Source organism: Scylla paramamosain, chromosome 20, assembly GCF_035594125.1.
Source record: "Scylla paramamosain isolate STU-SP2022 chromosome 20, ASM3559412v1, whole genome shotgun sequence".
NCBI classification, from domain to species: Eukaryota; Metazoa; Arthropoda; class Malacostraca; order Decapoda; family Portunidae; genus Scylla; species Scylla paramamosain.
The window spans coordinates 22,640,185-22,655,872 of record NC_087170.1 but is presented as its reverse complement, the minus strand read 5'-3'; the positions used below and the strand labels follow the sequence as shown (position 1 = coordinate 22,655,872).

Sequence of the window (15,688 nt, the reverse complement as noted above, 5' to 3'; positions counted from 1 at the left end):
CTCTCTCTCAGTAAACAGCTCAGAAATAATAATCGTTCACTGTATCAACATTTCCTTCCTTGTCATCACTCCCTGCTCGTCCTGTTTTCATTCTGGAAGGCAGACTGAAGAAAATCCGTCGACGATCTTTTTGTTTCACTTGTGCCTCGCCACCGTCGCTCCTTTTATGACGCGACGCTCGACGGACGCCAGTGTGCTAGTAATTGACGCACATTTAGGTTCGCATCATATACATTTTGCTCCCCTTGCCTCTTTTTCTGGTCGTAAATTCTCGTTCAGGTATTCCTCTCACCTGTCCGCGGCGCCTTTCCCCAGGTAGGAGTCTCACGTAGTTGGTGGAAGGCGCGCTGTGTAGTTACCGTCCACCGTTTATGGTTTAGTACGTCATGAAGGTTATATATTATGTTTTTATTTATCTTACCTGTCTCTCTTTCCTGTATTACCGCGAGTGCCTGCCATCCTTGCTCCCCCTCGTTCTTACTCTCGCCCACGTTAAGATTTATATTCCCGCACGCTTTCCACCATTAGATAGTTTATTGTGTTTGCCAGATCTGATCTTAATTATTTTTATCGTGAGTGCTTTATGTCTACGTGCGTGAGGGTGGCTTGACAGACTGCAGTACACAGTTTGGCAACACTGCAGCAAATCATGACGTAGCACAAGAAAACACTGCACATGATTCTAAAAGGAGTGTAATAACGATAACAAGACGTATATTAAAGACGTAGCATTATTGGAAAGATGAGGGGAAAAGACTGAAGTAGAGGTTCTGTTATGTCATATGTTTTGATCGTCTTGAGAATTTGGCAGATACACTTGAACCAGTTGTGTACAAGCCCACGTGGCTGATCTCTCTCTCTCTGTAGCGTTGTACAAGTGTAATTACTGTCATAATTTGTACAAAACACGTCACACAGCAGAACACACAGATTGCACCAACACACGCCACTGGAGTAACAACTGCACCACAGCTAACAACAAATGCCACTGCAGCACACACACGCACACCAAGACAAACATTCCCACACTCCACCTTCTTCTCCACAATTAGCTTGAGTTACACCGCTCAGAAATCACTCACACGATGACAGCTTCCCTCCACTCTTCCATCTCCCTCCACCCTCGACAATTCCCTCTCCTCTCCCCATCTCCTCACATTCCCTCGCCCCCAGCAAGGCCTTGAGTCCTAGTCTTGGATCCCTAGTTCCGGGTCCCACAAGCACACACACACGCAAGCACGCACTCACTCTCACACACATCATAAGCACGAGGACTTAAGTTACCCTTCACCTTCCCTTTCTTCCACTCTCCCTTCCTCCCCCTCTCCCTCCCTCTCCTTTCCCTTTCCACACTGTAGCTACACCTCAGGAACCGAGAAAGACACGCCATCGTCAATCACAGGTGCAAATTCAGGTCTTCCACAGCTCCGTGGTCGCGGCTGACGAAGACTACAAGCGGTGCGCTGTTTACATTTTCCACGAATTTGGCGGTGCTAACAACGCCAATCTGGAGCTTTGTCTTGATTTACGACGTGGTCATTCTCTTCCTTCCTTCTTTCCCTCCTCTCACTGACGCCGCCGCCCCCTCCACCCCGCCACGAGCACCTCACTTGGCCATTACCTTGATAGCAGAAAACGAGCTGGAACGTCGACTTGGTAGGTGGCTGTGTGGTCAGTAAGTCACTCAGGCAGTCAGTGTGTGTGTGTGTGTGTGTGTGTGTGTAGGGAGGAAGTCGATGATCAACCCGGATTTAGGAGCGAGTGTGACACGAGTTACCGATGGCGGCGACTGGCGGCGTATCCTCGAGGCTGGGAGGCGGGCGCGGATATAAATAAGTAATGGCGTGTAATTTTGTGGCAAACACCGCGACGGAGGCTTGAGTACTTTGTTTACACTGCCGTACTCCTCCTCCTCCTCCTCCTCCTCCTCCTCTGGTGTAGTTCATCACAGCAAACGGTCTGATGCGGTTTGCTCTTCCTTTGTGTTGCGTTGTGTTCCACCTGTGTTTCTTTTTCTACCTGTTCTTATCTCCTCATCTTATTACTTTGTTATCTAGTTTTGCGCTTGTGTTTCTGTCATTCTCTCTCTGTCTCTCCTTTTTCTCTCCTTTCATTTTTTATCTCATTCTCATTCTTCATCGTCTTTGCTTTCTCTTCTACGTCATCGTCTTCATCTTCTTTTCCTTTCTTTTCGTTTCATTCTTCATCTTCCTTTTGTTTATATTACGTGTATGTAAACTGTAGTGTGAATGAAAGGACTACACACACACACACACACAGTAAAACAGATGCCCTTGTCATGACATCTTTTGGGCTAAATTACAGAGACCCACGAGTGAGTAGCCTGTTTGCTAACCTGCCGCAGCCTGCCTCGTGAGAGAGAGAGAGAGAGAGAGAGAGAGAGAGAGAGAGAGAGAGAGAGAGAGAGAGAGAGAGAGAGATGAAGCATAAGAATGGACATGACAAATAAACAAACAAGCATGCAAAAAAAAAAGATCGACAAACAGACAACCAAAGAGATTACACACACACACACACACACACATACACACACACACACACAGACAGACAGACACGCAGCATTTCCAAACCAGAAACGGGTCGAGCAAACAAGTCAAGGGTTCATTTTTGGCTCCGAACACTTGAACTGAACCCGCCCGCTGCTCCGAACCCTTGTGAACCACCGGGACGAAACGGACACTCGAGTCTCCGAACCAGACCAGAGCTGTGTTTGTCCAGGGTGACCACGCTTGGTTCTCTCTCTCTCTCTCTCTCTCTCTCTCTCTCTCTTTTTTTTGACAGACGGTGACGAGGCAGTCTGGCGGGATGAAGGGAGGGGGGTGTAGGGGTGTGGATGAAGGAGTGTTTGGGGGTGATGAGGGAGAGGAGAAGAGAAGGGAGTGAGAGGAAGACAAGATGGAGTTAGGAGTTTCTTGGTGGAGGAGGAGGAAGAGGAGGTGGAGGAGGAGGAGGAGGAGGAGGAGGAGGAGGAGGAGGAGGAGGAGGAGGAGGAGAAGATGTCTTGCTACTTGGTTTTGCTTCTCTTGCTCACTGCTGTCTGTCGTGTTAATTATTCTTTTCTCTTCTATTTCTCTTTCTCTCTCTTTTCCTTCATTTTTTCTTTCCTTTTATTTTTAGCGTTGATTTTTGGTGCGATTGTAATTTCTCTCTCTCTCTCTCTCTCTCTCTCTCTCTCTCTCTCTCTCTCTCTCTCTCTCTCTCTCTCTCTCTCTCTCTCTCTCTCTCTCTCTCTCTCTCTCTCTCTCTCTCTCTCTCTGACTTTGTATGAGTGTATTCCCAATGCTTTAGTCTGTGTGTGTGTGTGTGTGTGTGTGTGTGTGTGTGTGTGTGTGTGTGTGTGTGTGTGTGTGTACTTGCACTACGATTCGCTATTTAAGGTGCACATATATTTACTTTGGAATTTCTTTTTCTTCATTTCGTTCTCCTCCTCCTCCTCCTCCTCCTCCTCCTCCTCCTCCTCCTCCTCCTCCTCCTCCTCCAGGTGTAGTCTCGTCCCCAGGATACATCAGCGGAGTAACTTCAGAGGCGGCCGGTCCATGTTGGGCCACTTCTGTGTGTCAACGTCATTAGGCGACCCACGACCCTCTCCCCTGCTTCCCCTCCCCTCCTCTCTATCCCCCATTCCCTCCTATCCATTCCTTATTCCTCCCATTGCCTCTCATTCCTTCCTCACTGCTTCTTTTTCCATTCTTTCTCGGTTTCTTTCCTTCATATCCATTCTTTATTCCTCCCATTGATTCGCTTTCTTTCCCCATCTTTTTCTCTCTCCCTTCAGTACCTTCCTTTTCTTCCTATTCCTTCTTCGTGTCTCCGTGTATCTATTCTTCTTTCCTCTTTGCTTTCCCTTTTCACTGAACTATCTGCTTTCATAAGTTTATCCATTCCTTCTTCCCTCCCTTTTTTTCTAGTCCTTTTATCTTTCTCTCTACAGTTGCTCCTTATTCCTCCCTTTCCTTCTATAAAACTCATGCCAAACACTCCCATTTCCTCCCTACCTTTCTTCATTTTCTCCCGTCTTCATTCTCTCACCTTTCTTGTAACCCAAACTCTTTCTCTTCCTCATTCCTCCCAATACCCCTTTCCTTCATCAGTGGTCCCCATTCCACCCCTCCCTTCCTCGCCTGTCCTGTCTCTCGTCACCTTTATCCTTCAGCTTCATGCGCTCTTCCCCCTATCTCATTCCTTCACCCATCTATTCACTCGTCTCGCTGCATCCAAATCCCCCTTACCTCATTCCTATGGTTCTCATTATCAGTTACCCTTTCCCTACCTCTCTCAGCCTCTGAAATAATCCGCAGCACATTCTCTCTCTCTCTCTCTCTCTCTCTCTCTCTCTCTCTCTCTCTCTCTCTCTCTCTCTCTCTCTCTCTCTCTCTCTCTCTCTCTGAACCGTAATGATCAGTTCCATTTCACTGTGTAATACTCTCATCGCCTCTCACCGCCTCTCCCTCTGATTACACTGTCGCTTCTATTCCCAGTCTTCCTCAATTAACCTTTCCTCCCTCCCCTCTCTCACCTGCAGGCTCGCCGTGTCCTCACCTGTCCCCCCTCTGCCTCGCGACGCGCACGTGAGTACTAACCTTTCATGCGTCCTTTAATTTAACTCTTTTGCTACTTTGGGCTAGTGGTTGCTCTTAATGGCTTGTGGTGGGAGTTTACAATATAATTTGGAAGACGCACATGCACACTAACACACACATACACACACACACACACACACACACACACACACACACACACACACACACACACACACACACACACACACACACACACACACACAGACTTCTTAGGGTAAAAGGAGTGATCGAGTGATTTTCCTTCTTTTTTTTTAGTGTCTGTTATAAAAGTTTTGGTTCGTCATTGTCTAGAATTGTTTAAGATGTGATAGATAAGATACTGGCTTTTTTTTTTTTCCTACTTACCGTATTATTTTACGTTCTTCAGATCAAGTATCATTTTGTAGCGTTTGAAAAGTTAGGAATCGTACCATATATATCCTCCCTTATACTAATTATTCTTATACCAAACACCTTTTCTATTCCAATGCACTCGTGTCACCAGCCAATTTATTTAACAGAATCTTAAGAGAGTAGTAGAAAAAAAAAACCCTTTCTGATATTTAAACACCTGTTCCTCTTATCCTGGTACAGTATTCATTTACCTGTGTTCTGTTATACGCGCACCTGTAGCTTATTAAATGAAGTCACGTTGTTGCCAGGTGTGGTGATGTTTGGTGACAATGGACAGACACGTGACCTCGCCATAAGAGTCACACGTGTGTCATGTGACGAATTTATTGCTGCTATTTTTTCTGATGTTTATTTTTCTCTCTTCGATGTCACTGATCACCAAGACACAGAGGGGAAGAGGAGGAGGAGGAGGAGGAGGAAGTGGAGAAGGGAACGCAGCAGTGGGAGGAAAGGAAGAGGAAGCTTTGCCACATGATGAGTGGTGGAGAAATGAGAACGGAAGGATGTGGATGAATTAATGAAAACAACAGTGCTAATAGTAATAACAATAATCATGATGAAAATAATAACAATAAGAACTAAACGTACCTAGGTGACTAGAAAGGAGGCTGAAGACAAGGTTAGATGGCCACGGTAAACATAAACAGACGAAATAGAGCGTATAGGAGACACAGAGTGGAGACAGACGGAACATTACGAAACTTAGACAAACGAGCGAAAGTGGAAAGTAGGAGATGAGACGTTTCTGACAGCTGGAGATAAAACATAAAAAAAATAAATAAATAAATAAAACACTGAAAATGGAAAATAATATCGAAATAAAGCTGAAAAAAAAAACTAAATATACGAGAAGTGAAATCGAAGGAAAGACTATTGGTGAGAATTTTACTGGAGGTCCGTGTGGCGAGGCGAGGCGAAGCAAGGCGAGGGGAGAGAAGGGAAGGTCGGGAGGCCACAGCGGCGACACCCCTCCGCTGCAAGGCCTGGTGCGACACTGGGTGACACACACACACCGGGCGACACACACACACACATACACACACACACACACACAGCCAAGCGACACCCCGTCCCCTCTACTCCCCTACCTCTCTCTGTCCCTGTCTTTCTCCCTCTTCTCTCTTTCCGTCCCCTTCCTTTCCCGAGTGATGTATTACTCTTCTCTCTCTCTCTCTCTCTCTCTCTCTCTCTCTCTCTCTCTCTCTCTCTCTCTCTCTCTCTCTCTCTCTCTCTCTCGTTGTTGTTGTTGTGTCCTTTTAATCATTATCTTTTCGTTTGCTATTTAGGCAGACTTAAATACCTCCATCACTTTCCACCCTCCCTCTCCCTTCACAAAGGGGACGAGAGAGAGAGAGAGAGAGAGAGAGAGAGAGAGAGAGAGAGAGAGAGAGAGAGAGAGAGAGAGAGAGAGAGAGAGAGAGGTAAAACAAGCAGAAAGATGGCAAGGCAAATACAGGGCTATTGAAAAAAATATAGGTACATAGATAGAAAATTACAATTATTAGTAAAAAAAATAACCAAAAATGTAATAAGAAAACTCGGCAACACATGAAGAAATACAACGATAAATAAAAGAACGTAAAAAGTAAGCCACATGAACGCCTTGATAAGAAAAAGCTGACGATAATAACAGGACAGGGTAAAGGAGGCGAAAATAAAGAAAAGTATGATAACGAGGAAGCAATCTAAGCTGTGAGGAAGACAGGTGAGGTGCAGGGCGACCGCAAGTAACGAGCGACACAACCTAACCGCAATGATGGATGGACAAAATTACGATAACGAAGGAACGATAAAAGCATAATTCGTGATAACAAGCCAGAGACAGCGTGTCAAGGAGGACGGGGAATGATCGCTGTAGAAATACCGAAGCAGAGACAACAGAAAGAAAATATTTAAGAGCAGGAAGATATATACTGAGTAAATAAGGTGTAATGGTTTAATAGAGACATTGCGCCTTGGCTGTATGAGTTAATGGCCCCCCCCCCGTCCCGTCGCGGCGCAGGAAACTTCCCCTGATCGCCAGTCATTCCGTCATTGCGCAGGAAACCGACGGTGGCGTGGCTGTTTCATTGCTTCCTTTGTTATGGCAGAATGATTTGTTCCGTCTGTGTGTGTGTGTGTGTGTGTGTGTGTGTGTGTGTGGGAAGACATGTTACACTGCGCGCTAACATAATTTTATCGTCAGTTGTTAATGCTGATGTGTTAAAGACAACTGTATACACGTAAATGGCCGTGCGCCTTGTAAACACAGTCATTAGAATAAAAGTTCAGAGCATCACCCCGCGTGAGGTGTTCAATTATTTACTTTTTTCTACGCAATACTTGATGAAGACAGGATTGCTGAGGCTCCCGGGACGTCGTGAGGCAACACACACACACACACACACACACACACACACACACACACACACACACACACACACACACACACACACACACACACACACACACACACACACACACACACACACACACAAAGCAGTGCGACAAGTTTACATGTTGAACTGCTGAGGCGGAAATCCCAGCCCCCTGGCGCCCACAGCTCCGGGTTCACAGTTACCTGAGCCGCGACGGTGCCTGCTGCAGGTACTCATAGGCACAGGCTGGGGCAGGAGGAGGTGACAGGGCGGGAAGATGCTGTGAAGAGTTTATCAACACAGTAACATTACAGCCTTTCTCTCTCTCTCTCTCTCTCTCTCTCTCTCTCTCTCTCTCTCTCTCTCTCTCTCTCTCTCTCTCTCTCTCTCTCTCTCTCTCTCTCTCTCTCTCTCTCTCTCTCTCTCTCTCTCTCTCTCTCTCTCTCTCTCTCTCTCTCTCTCTCTCTCTCTCTCTCTCTGGGGCCTCTACACACACACACACACACACACACACACACAACTCTGATGTGTGTGTGTGTGTGTGTGTGTGTGTGTGTGTGTGTGTGTGTGTGTGTGTGTGTGTGCTGGGGCCGCTCGGCAGTCCCAACTCTTGACTCAAGGAGGATCAGGTTACATGTGGACAATTTTTTTCCTAACATCATTTGTGCGTCAGTAGATTCGTGGAGGAATTAGAGGAGCGGGGATGGGGAGATGTGGGGGGAACATAGGCAAGGCAGTGGCGGTGGGAGTTACGACGTGGGCGGCTCTTGAAGAATGCCGTGTGTGCTTGAGAACATGAACTAAGGGGCAGCGTGCGCGGGGGGTCAGTGAGACGTGGGGGCAGGGCCTATTGGAAGGGGGACTGTGGGGGAGACAGTGTTCCTTGAGCTAAGTGCTGAGTGAAGTGGAAGGTAAGACTGGTGAAGAGAATTTTCCACACTCGTTTTTTTCAGTGTCGGCGACGCAGCGGCTTGCTGTGGAGTCGAGGAGGAAGATGACCAGGACGGGTTGGAGAGAGAGGCGTGGGAGGGAGGACTAGAGGAGAGGGAGGGTGCTGTGCCTGGCCGAGTGTACAGGTGTGCTCACAGAACATGTCTCGCAGGTTTTCCAGCACCCAGTCTACCGCTGGTGACGAGCGAGAACAGTGGACAGAACCTGGCACACGTAGGCAGTGTTTGCAGGGAGACAGCCCACATAACACACTGCGGCCACTCAAACACATCAGAAAAAAGATTAAATGGATAAGACATTGCAATAAAAGCAGAAAACACATTATTATCGATCCCTCATTAGCACATAAACATCGTGGCGTTGATGTAAGATCCAGTGCTTGCCATTGTGAGTCCGTGTTAGCGAGTTATAATAATCAAGGCCGCAAAATACATTCGCTAAAGGACGCCACAAACTATCTAGCTCTTGCATACCTGAAAGCGTGTGGAGAGAGAAAAAATAGCGTAAAAGGTGCCCTCAGAATTATTCAGGCGAAGAGTGAAGTCGTAGAGGCAAGAGCGTCACCAGGAGGAGCAGGTCAGGGGGAAGCAAGGCCTGGCGGAGTGACGGGGTGATTCCTCGTGGCGGGGCGAGGCGTGGGGGCCGCAGCGAGGAGGCGAGGAGGCGGCGCCGTGGAGTGCGGCTTAGCGAAGGTTAGGTAAGGCTCTCTCCTTGTGTGTGTGTGTGTGTGTGTGTGTGTGTGTGTGGAGACAGAGGAGGCCAAGGAGGACAGAGTGACATATGATCTTCCCTTCCTCCTCCTCCTCCACCGAAGATAAGTGACCTGCTCCTCCCTTATCTCCGCTTTCTTATCATCTTTAATGACCATGACTTAGCAAAAAAATGCCCCAAGAACGTAAGAAAAAAATAAGACGGCATAAAAAGAGACTAACCTCATATCTATTTCTCTTAAAGAAATACTCTGCAACTTGTCGACTTGAAAGAAAAAAGAAAGACAGAGATACGCTAAAGAAAATGACATCCCTGGACTTAGCTCTTCCAGTCCTTGCTCTGCCTGGAAGTAAGAGAGAGAGAGAGAGAGAGAGAGAGAGAGAGAGAGAGAGAGAGAGAGAGAGAGAGAGAGAGAGAGAGAGAGAGAGAGAGATTCCGTTTGTTATATTCTCTCTCTCTCTCTCTCTCTCTCTCTCTCTCTCTCTCTCTCTCTCTCTCTCTCTCTCTCTCTCTCTCTCTCTCTCTCTTTCAGCATTCAACTCCATTCAGACCATAAGGGCGTCAATCCTTAAGACTCAAGGGCATCTCTGACTCTTATGGTGACGGAGATGATGCTTGGGAGGGTGAAGAGGAGGAGGAGGAGGAGGAGGAGGAGGAGGCGCTTTCGGAACACTTACACGGCTAATGACACGGAAAATATGATCAGAATGGCCTTAGGAAGAGGTGAAGGAGGAGGAGGAGGAGGAGGAGGAGGAGGAGGAGGAGGAGGAGGAGGAGATGGGGGGTACTAGGTGACAAATTGATGGAGGACGTTCATGGGACTTATCTAGTCTTCTTGGAGGAGGAGGAGGAGGAGGAGGAGGAGAAAATATTTAGTGGAAGATGAAGATGTGAGAGAAGAGAGAAAGAAGAAAGATGACTCAACTTATGCTTAACTTATATCAGAGAGAGAGAGAGAGAGAGAGAGAGAGAGAGAGAGAGAGAGAGAGAGAGAGAGAGAGAGAGAGAGAGAGAGAGAGAGAGAGAGTGACAAAGAATATATATGGAAAAATATAGAAATATATAGAGAATATAGAAAAATATAAAATATAATATAGAAAAAGAGAAAATGCCAAAGAAAAACACAAAATAAGACAAATGAAAAGAAAGACAAGAAGATAGGAAGAAAACAGAGAGAGAAAGAAATAGGGAGATAAGAAGGAATGGGAGGAGAACGAGAGAGAGAGAGTATTAAGAAATGCAGGAGAGAGTTTGAAGAGTCGGAAGAGGAGGAGGAGAGAGAGTCGTAAGAGAGAGAGGAGGAAAGAGGAAGGGAGGTATATTATGATGCAGAAAGGCAGGCTCTACTGATATTCTGGGCCCATTAGGTAAGGAATAAGGGTCGCTGGTGATGGAGACTAAGAGGGTGCCAAGGAAGGGAGGGGGAAGGGACACGACCAAGGGGAGGCAAAGGGAGAAAGAAAGGGGAAATAACACGATAAAAACTGGAACTAATGAACGAAATGAGGGAAAATGCGCGTTAATTATGAGACCGTGAGAGAAGTGTTATGTGAATTAGGGGGAAAATAGTACAGTAATAGACATAAATAATGGATAAAGTAGAAGATAAGACATAGGAACGAAAGAATAAAGATTGGAATGAGGGAATGAAATGAAATACTGAGAAGAGACCTGGAGTGAGTGCACCAGAGAGAGAGAGAGAGAGAGAGAGAGAGAGAGAGAGAGAGAGAGAGAGAGAGAGAGATTAAATGACAGATACTTTTTCTGCCACAATAACAGTTAGGAAGGAGGTGTCTTAATATTAGGGACGAAGGGGGAGAGAGAGGAGAGGGAGAGGAGGGGAGAGATGGGGGCAGGAATGAGGGAGAGAAGAGGGGGAGGGAGGAGGAAGATAAGAAGGGAGAAGGGGAGGGAGTGAGGGAGGCAGGCCAGGTCGGAACGCCAGAGGTCAGTTGGGAGTCTCCTCTAATGAGAAAAGTTACTGGCAATCCGAGACACTGAGAGGAGGTAAAGGAGGCTAGGAGTGACTCTCTCTCTCTCTCTCTCTCTCTCTCTCTCTCTCTCTCTCTCTCTCTCTCTCTCTCTCTCTCTCTCTCTCTCTCTTTCGTGAACTCATCTGGCTCTCTCTATTGATCTTCTGTATCACTATTTCCTTCTCTTCCTTTCTTTTTCTTTCTTCCTTCCTTGCTCTTCTTCCTACTTTCCCTTTTCTTCCCTCCTTCCTTCTTTGTCTGCTTCTTCGTTAAGTTCTTCCCTTCTTTCCTTCCTTTTTTTCGTGTTTTATTTTGTTATCCCTTTCTGTCCTTATTTCCTTTCTTCCTTCTCTCATTTATTCGCTCATTCACTCGTTACTAACACACCATTCAACCCTCTTATCGTGGTATTTTCCTATTTTCTTGGTATTATTATTGTTATTATTATTTATTGTGATATAGGATTCTTTTTTATCGTTATTAACTACTACTACTGTTACTTCTATTACTACCACCACCTCACAAACACACACATGCACACAGTCTTCCCCTTAGTGTTGGTAGTGCTCCTCCCCGTATCAGTCAGTGTCTGCAACCATTAATATGTAAAAAAAACTAAACGAGTAATTATTTTTATCTACCATGGTTCAGTACAGCAGCTCACACGCCCACTCCTCCCAGGCCCCGCCCTCCGCGCCCCCTCCAGGCAGGACTCAAGGGCGCCGCCAAGATGTAATACACCAGAACATTTTCTCCTAATAACCTCACGCACTCATTTCACTTCACCGACACTTCATTCACACCTTTACTTTAATTACTTCCTCCAGGTGGTGTAATTATGCACGTGGCGCCTCTCTTCTACGCTCCTCATCATTTTTCTCTTCATCTTCTCTTATCAGTCACACGTGGGAAGAAGAAGGAGGGAAGGATAAAAGGAGAATCTTACCTTACCTTCATTTTCCTTCCTTGCTTCTTGTATTATTTAACTTATATCACTCACACCTACAAAGGAGGAGGATGAGGAAAATAAGAGGGAAGAAGCTTACCTTACTTTTTTTTTCCTTCCTTTCTTCTCTTCATTCTATCTTGGACTTTTATCCTTCAGCCTCCCAGGACAATTTTCCGGGTGTCTTCATCCCCAAAGTTGGCAGCACTGTCCGTTGTGGCGCCGAGGCTTCCCTGGCAACGCTACGTAATTAGAGGGACACTAAATTCTGTTTGGAGTTAATGGAATAAATAAGTAATGTGGCGTTATTTTGATAGGGAGGATGGGAAATGGGAGAGGGTGATGGGAATGAGAAAAAGGGATGGGTGGGATGGAAGAGTTAGCTGGGTTTGTTGCTTAGTGTTCTGTGTAGGTGTACAGTTGTGATGTGGGGTAGTGTGTGTGTGTGTGTGTGTGTGTGTGTGTGTGTGTGTGTGTGTGTGTGTAATTGAATGGTATAAGTATTTTTGTGCAAGCATGGATAGGACGATAGAGGAAAAGTAGTAGTAGTAGTAGTAGGAGAAGGAGGAGGAGGAGTAGTAGTAGTACAAGAACAAGAAGAACAAAAAGAACAAGAACAAACAAAAAATGAAAAAAAACAAAAGATGAACAAGAAAAGAAAAAAAGAAAAGAAAAAAAGGAAGAGAAAACATATCGAACAAAATTAGTAGTGTAGGATTAAGGATCAGGTGTGAGAGATACCCATGCTAATACGTGGTTCTGTACCTGAAGAAGGTCACAGGTATTAGCACAATTATCTCAGGTGAACACTTTTAACATTTGTAAATCGTTTAATGGCTTATGATGGCAGGTTGCTTCGGACACTTGTGGCTTGCGTGTATGTGTGTGTGTGTGTGTGTGTCGTTAGGGTGTTCTCGTGTGGCGTTTATTTTTATGGTCACTTTAATGGTCTATGATTTTTTTCTCTATATATTTTAATCTCCGAGGAAATCATAAGTTGTTTTCACAGTGGTGTTGAGTGTTATTGGTGGGCGGCAATGGGCGTGTTTTTGCTTGTTGTTGTTGTTGTTGTTGTTGTTGTTTGTGGTGGTGGTGATGGTGGTGGTGTAGACGTTTTTGCCCTTATTTCATTATCATTAGAATTATTATCGTCCTTTTCTTTGTTAATATCTAAGTCAATCACTGCTGGAGAATTTTTTTTTCCGTGAACACTTTTTTTTTTTGGTATTTCTATTACACTCGTTTATTCATTGCCTAAAAAAGACAGAATTACCTTCATAAACTCTTGACCATTCTGTTCTCGTTGTCCATGCTAACAGTTTTTGACAGTCGTGAATGCATTGGACAGCGTATTGTGTGTGGGGGATCGTGAGTGTGAAAAATAATCAAAGATTTTGATTTTTCTAAGATTTTTCATAAATAGTCTTCTAGAGAAATAAAGATTTGCTTCATTCTGTGTTTCGCACCGGCACGACCCTGAGCTCTGAGTGTTGACGAAGACGACCACGGCGGTGAGTCATAAGTACTGCAGCTGACGCTCCTCATTAAAGTCATTGAGTGGCAGTTACGAAAAATTTCATGTTATAAGAAATGGTTACTGTACATGATCGTTTCGAATTCCTTTATATGTTTGCAAGTGATATTTTTTTTGTTAAGATTGAAATATTTGCTGTAATGACTGCACTTACTTGAGTTCATTTATCGCCAGTTTACTTAAACGAAACAGTTAATATGAATGGACTCAGTCATCAGGTTGTTTGTGCTGAGTCATCGGGAAGGTTTAAAAAGAAAGACAAATTCATGGATGAAGACGATATATATATATATATATATATATATATATATATATATATATATATATATATATATATATATATATATATATATATATATATATATATATATATATATATAGGCATGATTCATACAGGAACTGCCACGTGTAGGCCTGATGACTCCTTGCAGCTTCTTATTTTTTTTTATATTTCTTGGGATGAAAGAGACGTGCATATTGTTATTCTGATACAAAACGAGAATGAAACAAAGTGAAAAGGTGGATATAGTTGTCTTTCTTATGAGAGAGAGAGAGAGAGAGAGAGAGAGAGAGAGAGAGAGAGAGAGAGAGAGAGAGAGAGAGAGAGAGCCTTGCGGAGATAGGATGAGGGGCGAGGCAGTCTTACCAACTCTCCCGGACAACGCCCAGATGACCAGTGTTGCCAACCACGCGGGCTTCCATTTCGAGCAGTGAAGTAATGACACACTATCACACAGGTGTTGCAGCGCCCTAACAGCCGCGCATTAGCCAGGTGACGTGGTAATTTGTCCATTTTTATTGGTTTTTAATGCCATCCTATTTTTTTTTATGGTGATGATGATAATGATAATGGTGGTAGTGATGATAATAATAATAATAATAATAATAATAATAATAATAATAATAATAATAATAATATACAAATTACTCTTGCATCCTATTTAATTCCTGCAATTCTTAATTTTGGTGATTCTTTAATGTTTTTTTTTGTATTTTATTTTACTCACTCCTCACTCCCTTACTGATGCTCGGACTGTCAATACGTACCTTATCATAAACAATCTCATATGATGCTGCTCGTTCATCCTTTGTGTCCCTTTGCGTTCCTTTCAAATCATCCCAACTTCATGTATTCTCTCGCCTGCTTCCCTTCCTTCTCGCCTAGACTCTTTTTCACGTGCTAGAGTTTCAGGCCACTAAGCGTCTGTTATTATGAATCTTGCTGAGTGGACTCGTTTCATCACTCAGCGCACCTGCTTCACACGACTGGCCTAAGGTGCCGGGGGAAAAGAGAGAGAGAGAGAGAGAGAGAGAGAGGGTGGGAGATTAAAAGAGATCCGCTAACTGATGCAATGCAGTTTTAGAAACATAGATTTGTGATTTTTTCCCTTCCTTCCTTCCTTTCTTTCTATTCTGCTTTTTTTTCTCTCTCTTTCTATTTTGTCTCCAAACTTTATTCTAATTTATTCATTTTTTTTCACCTCTTCACTCGTTTCTATCTGTTCGCACTTTCCTTCGCAGTCTCTCTCTCTCTCTCTCTCTCTCTCTCTCTCTCTCTCTCTCTCTCTCTCTCTCTCTCTCTCTCTCTCTCTCTCGTCTTTTTAATCGAACTGTGTTAACTTTCGATCGAGTTTCCTTTCACAAATACTTAAATGGATGAGATCGATCAGTATTGTAACTCCACCTCCTTCAGAAATGAGAGAGAGAGAGAGAGAGAGAGAGAGAGAGAGAGAGAGAGAGAGAGAGAGAGAGAGAGAGAGAGAGAGAGAGAGAGAGAGAGATGATGGGAGAAAAAAATCATATAGGTCAAGACGAAAACGAGGGTATATTTCATAGATATATGATGGCTTGCTGGCTGGCTCTCTCTCTCTCTCTCTCTCTCTCTCTCTCTCTCTCTCTCTCTCTCTCTCTCTCTCTCTCTCTCTCTCTCTCTCTCTCTTGTCACATTATATTCGAACACTTTAAAATGATACAAAGAAACGACCATTCTCATTTCTCCTTTCCAGCCCAGGCGGGTAAGAGAGATAAAGGAGGAGGAATAGAGAGAAAAGATCCGAGAAGAGCTAACTGTACACGAAAGACGAGCTAAGAATAGAAGGAGAATCAGGAAGAGAATGTGAAAAAAAATACAGTCGGGTAGAGAGGAGAGAAAACGTAGGAACAAAAGAAAAGTGAGACAGACCTTAGATGTAAATAATTATGCAGTCATTATGTTTCTCTTC

At 44.5% G+C, this 15,688-nt stretch overlaps 1 protein-coding gene across 2 annotated transcripts in view; it reads left to right on the top strand.

Moving 5' to 3' along the window:
• Nucleotides 1–15,688, top strand: part of LOC135110655 (zinc finger protein basonuclin-2-like) — a 399,181-nt gene that overhangs the window by 161,661 nt on the left and 221,832 nt on the right. The window contains exon 4 of one of the 2 annotated variants that reach the window (XM_064023217.1): nucleotides 4,544–4,589. The exons of the other annotated variant lie outside the window; for it this stretch is intronic. The gene's annotated coding sequence lies outside the window, so the exon portion shown is untranslated. The remainder of the gene's footprint in view (nucleotides 1–4,543; nucleotides 4,590–15,688) is intronic. 2 annotated transcript variants of the gene reach the window in all.